The following is a 5,798-nucleotide window of genomic DNA, read 5'->3' on the forward strand; positions in this document are numbered from 1 at the left end:
CCCCACATCCTGTGTCTTGCTCTCTGTCTCCCTCTCTCTCCTTCTCTCTCTCCGCAGACGCACCGCATCCGTGCACTCACAGGTATCCCCTTTTATCCTCAGTAAAATCCAATTTTTGGAATAGTTAAACTTTATGAATTTGTTGTATAAAAACCATGAGATTCCAGCTTTCAATCTATGTAATTAGTATGAATGTACAGCTTGACATAGGTTTCAGAGCTTGAAATAGGTTTCAAAGTTTATTGATGTTTATGTACCATTCCATCATCTAGATTTCGCATCTCTAAAAGTAAAAATTTGGACAGCATCTCCTTTGTACAACGGATAGATTTTCAAATTTCCAGTCAAAGCCATCTCTACGGAGACTCTCACAGGAGGTTAACGGCCGTCACAAAAAGGAAAACAAGTTCAAAATCTATAATGTCCTTGTAGTTCTATTCTTCCAAAGTTAATAACCCTGCATTTGTTTCCATTACCAGTTTACCACTCATCTGAGTACATATTGTACTTTTTCTTGCCAAAAAAAGCCTACAAACCAAATGTCTAAATTCTATATTTGATAGTGCAAAACTATGAAAGCCATCATGTATATGTCTATGTGTAAAGCTATAGTACTCCAAAACAACTAGAACCAGTCAAAAACTAAGCAAACTCCATATCAAACAAAGTATTGAATAGGTGTCGTTCATGGATTAAAGTACTTTTTTGCTGTCAATTGGGAAATTGATATGCTTTATCATAAAAGCAAGAATGAATATCGTGTCCTAAATTCCGATTCTCGACATAAGCTTTTCCAAAAGAATATTTTTCCAAAAAGTTTAAGGCAAATGAACCCTTGTTTTTTTGCCAAAAAGCCTTTGACTACTGGGATCGAAAGGAAGGTAGGTGAGGTAGGTGAGGTAGCCTTAAACAAATGGGTAGTCTTAAACACATTACGCTATATTTAAGTTGGAAACCAACTACTCAAGCCAACCAAGTATGATCACGACCCTCAGTTTATGATAAAGAAGATAAATACCTTAAAGGCTACCACCTTTCCTCGAGTGAGTGGGTGCTCGGAAATTTACTGACTTTGTGTGTGTACTGCACACCATTGAGAAGGGTGGGCAGCAAGATGTATCGCCAAGCCAAGGGATCCCAACAAGGACTTCCAGAATGCCGTCATAGCATAGATATAGGAATTGACACTTTCAGTTCGTAGAGTGAGACAAAGGTCGTGACTGGAGAAGGGCCGAAATAGAGAATATTATATATATTTAATAAGCAAGGGTGTGTGTGGGTGTGGTATACATCTGGTAGAGATTTGGTACCATGAGCAATTACATGTGGTCTTCTCTAGAGACTCCGTGAAACTTTTCTAGAGAGTAGCATCTCTAGGTTAGCACACCAAAAACGGAAGCTGTCCACCAAGGGTTAGCCAACAACTTGTCAGCTAGATAAGTGTGTGTGTGTGTGTGTGTGTGTGTGTGTGTGTGTGAGAGAGAGAGAGAGAGAGAGAGAGAGAGAGAGAGAGAGAGAGAGAGAGAGAGAGAGAGAGAGAGAGAGAGAGAGAGAGAGAAGAAGACCTCTCCTTCAAAAAATGATGGATAGAGTGATATATAATATATGCGCAGAGTCTCCTCAGTATAAATGGATTCCCAAGTCATATACCCAAATCATTATTGTAGACCACATTCTTAATAGGTTGTTGATACCTCCAACCAATAAGAACATTATCAAGTGCCTCATGGTTTCGAAATAATAAGTCAAAACATTCACAAAAAAGTGCTTAAGGGTGTACCCAATCCAGAAGTACATTTTGAAAAAGATAATGTTCGTAGATAAAGTTTTTGTCAGAGGCCATATTTGTCAGGGATCACCTTCCATAAGGACCAACGCAACCTGCACAATCATAAGTGATCAAAAGTCAAGGAGGTGCCTGATGGGGGTATTCCTTCCTCTTCCCCTAGTAAAGCTACGAAGATTTTCCTCTAGTAAAATTAGAAGAGGAGCTAGGAGTCAAGAATGAAGTGAAAGAATTGGGAGTGGCAAGGGAGTTGGGTATTTTCAGTGAGGGAGCATAGATTCCATCACTAAACAGTCCACTAGCCGGACTTATAAATACACAGAATACTCTCGAAACTAGTTTACATTATATCTCAATCAAACCGGCCCAGCCCAATCTTAAATGCTAGATAGGAGAAGAACACCACTAGATCAGATATGAAGAATTAAAATAGTTTGTAGACTAGGAGTAGATGACGATTTCTCCACAAACTTCTCCTTTCCCTTAGGCATGATCTAGTCTTAATAACTTAGAAGATTGAACGCATAGGTTGAAAACACAGAACACTGATGCTAAGTGAGTGTAGTACTCACCTGTTCCATAACTGTGAGGGTTTTATAGAGGTCGATGCACAACCATAGTGGATGGGACCCGACATTTGCCAAAAATTCCCACAATCGAGGTCTCTCATAAAGCCCATGTCTCCAAGGATTTCATTAGCACAAGATCCGGTAGCGCATAGCGTTTGATGAATCGTGAGCACTGTAGCCTCAAATCTGTGAACAATCCATTCAGTTGTAGAGGGTAGCATGCAATAGAGCGGATGTACTAGCAGATTAAAAGATTGCAGAAGTTTAAAAAGTAAAAACGCTAAATAGGTGTTCATAAGGTAAGACCATTTTTAAAGGGTTTTTTAAGGCAGAAAATAAAACCAAGCTTAAGTAATTTTGAAAAAGGGACTACCAAGAATCCCCCTTATTTTACTTCCCGTAGTGAAATTATGAGAAGCAATAAATTTGTAGCAGTAGCCAGTTTGAACATATCATACTACTTTTACTAAGTCGATGCGTGGCATAGACAATTCTTATGAGGTATACTCTCCAACTCTGGCCGGTTGCAGATGAAAAAATACTCATAGTATTGATATTTCAAAAGAGACCATTTTAGGTAGGATGGCCTAGTTGGGTAAGTTTCTAGGAGAAACATATGTCGAGAAAACAAAGGTGAGTTAATGTTTATGGGACCCAATAAGAGTTGGCAAGTAGAGTGGGTTTTTTGTATGGATAGTCACTGGGTACATGTTGCTATCTGGGGGTCTATATAAGACACGCGTATTATACTTTTGTAATAGACTTGAGAAATTTTTAAGAGTTAAAAGCCGACAGTTTACAAGTTTCTTCAATAACTTGTCTTAAGCAGTGTCTTATACTTCATCAGCTATGGCTTATAGTCAAGAACAGGTATTAGCGATAACGCTTGCCCATCTGCAGCAGTCAGGTGAGTCCATCAGGAGAAACACCATACTCCGTTATGAGTGTCTTCTATTCGCTCTATTAGGAACATCAATTGCGCAGACAAAATAGTGGACATATCAAAATAGAGTGACACGGGTGACCCTTTGGGGTCGAGAACACTTCAGGAATAATATCCTTCTGGTGATGGTAAAGGAAGCCCTAGGCTTAGGGCCACAGTATTATTATGTGGAACATTTAATGAAGCGTGGATTTTCCGAGTGGTTATATTCGTTAGTGCAGTTTCTACCACATCGTAAGATATTTTTGTATCACCATTTTGGTCAACCCCCAAGAGAATATTTTAACTTCTCACCCCAAACCAGGGAGTTTAGTGTAATTTTAGCCAACCGTATCTTACCTTTGGCTGAGCATCCTAACATGTGTTTTTATTGTGACAACTGCTTGTGTGATCATGTAATGGATGCTTTAATTGAGATGTAGATGTGAAGAAAAAAGGAGGAGGGTTTTATTGAATCTAAGCCATGCTCTTTTTGTCCAATTTATGTATTGAAGCATGAGAAAGGACTTATGTAATTGTGTGTGTGTGTGTGTGTGTGTGTGTGTATAAGAGAGAGAGAGAGAGAGAGAGAGAGAGAGAGAGAGAGAGAGAGAGAGAGAGAGAGAGAGAGAGCTTTTAGTAGTCCTCGTAGCGGCGCTCGGAGTTTTGATGGCAACAAACCTTTCAAGCTAAGTCCTCTTGCAAAGCTGCCAAGCTTTAAGGCCAAGGCGATCACTCCACCTATCCGTTGTCCCAGTAGCCTTCCTTTCCCCCGAGACCTTCACAACAAGCTGCAGAGCAGCAGGCCCCTCACATGCGCTTCCTCTATGATTTCATGGGTCTTGAGAGCCTAGCTTTTGACTCCAAAGGTAGAGGTCCTTATACTGAGATTGTTGACGTTTGCATCATGCTTGGGATGCTTTATACAAATGGACTGAGGCATGCAAGCCTCAAACTCTACCTACATTTAACCTGGCCAAGGAACATATATGTGGTCGGCTCTTAGGCATTCACTTCATAAAACAAACAGGAGAACTGTATATTGTTGATGCATACCATGGTTGCAAGTGGTAGCGCCAGTTGGTGATGAGACAAAGCTTGTGGTTGGAGGGGCTGAGGGAGTTCCATTTAATTTCACCAATGATGTGGAGGTAAGCCAGGATAGCAGCTTTCTTGGTCAATGATAGCAATCAACTATTAAGTTACAATCCATCAAACAAGGAGGTTAAGGTCATGTATAAAGGGATCCATCAAACATTGGCTACCTATGGGCATGTGCATGCAGAGTCATGGTGCATGTGAATGTATGCTCAATTCTAGAAATTTTTATAATTGACATATTAACAAGTTCACCATCAAAGAGAGAGAGAGAGAGAGAGAGAGAGAGAGAGAGAGAGAGAGAGAGAGAGAGAGAGAGAGAGAGAGAGAGAGAGAGAGAGAGAGAGAGAGAGAGAGAGAGAGAGAGAGAGAGATTTTATTATCATCCTCGCAGGTCAGATATGACCTACGAGACCAAGAAAACATACATGGTTGGGCCTCTTACTAAAGGGGTACACAGCATACATGGTTGGCTCTCTTACTAGAGGGATACATGGAGAATCATGACTAATGTGGATACAAAAAAATTGTGACAAATGTCACTTAGGTGGGAGAGAAGGGGAATGTGGCTTGGGAGTTTCTAGGCCCAAAATTCCTCAATGATGGCCTTGCCGCCTCAATAGATGGCCCATTTGTCGGCTGCCCGTGCTTCTTGAACTTTTTGGAGTTCTTGTTTCTTGACTTGGAGTTGGACGGGGTCAAGGATTTGCTTATCCATACTTTGGTGCCCTCGTTGAGAAGTCGTGCTTGTTGTAGAAGTTCTATGCGTGCCTCTTTAGTCTTGAAGACCAAGATACCTTGGTTGGTACGGTTGTCATGGTGAACTTTCTCAATTGTGTTGGGGTCATACTCGGTTGGGTGGATGGCTTGGTTGAGCTTTGCTAGTGTTGAGATGTAGTCATTGTTCTCTCCTCACCAAGTAGAGGGAAAGTCACCGATTCGACAGATAATGCTAGTCCTTCCCATCGGTGATGTTCTTGCATGCACTCTTCTACTTTTGAGGAGACCGCAATGGTTGCTTCTTGTGAGGTTAGCCATGCTTGCGGTGAGGGTGTGCTCGACCTCCTTTGCTTTTGCAAGAAGGTGCTCGCTATCATCTTGCTTTTGAGACTCCAAGGAGGAGAGACGTCTCTCAAGGGCTACAAGACGTGCCTTGAGCTCTGCATTCTTGTTCTTGAACTCTTGGGTTGAGATTAAAGACAGTCTATCAGGTCTACTGGCAAGGTGGGAAAGAAGAGACGTGTCCGCCTAATGGGGGAGAGAGAGCCCCCGCATTGCATCACTCCTTGGAGAATTTCCCTCTCCCTTGAGGTGTTGCTTGGAGAAGTCCCCTTTCACTTGAGGCTCTACTTTCCCCCATGGGAAGGCTCTCCCATATATTAGGTTAATGTTGATTGTGTGTTGGTTTGATAGAGCACAAAGG

At 41.5% G+C, this 5,798-nt stretch overlaps 1 pseudogene; it reads left to right on the forward strand.

Annotated features, from left to right (window-relative positions):
* The first annotated feature begins 913 nt into the window (after positions 1 to 913).
* On the forward strand, positions 914 to 4,579 carry LOC147460764 (protein STRICTOSIDINE SYNTHASE-LIKE 3-like; annotated as a pseudogene).
* The last annotated feature ends 1,219 nt before the right edge of the window (positions 4,580 to 5,798 follow it).

This window comes from Adiantum capillus-veneris, chromosome 3, assembly GCF_014529385.1.
Source record: "Adiantum capillus-veneris isolate H3 chromosome 3, ASM1452938v2, whole genome shotgun sequence".
Classification (NCBI taxonomy): Eukaryota; Viridiplantae; Streptophyta; class Polypodiopsida; order Polypodiales; family Pteridaceae; genus Adiantum; species Adiantum capillus-veneris.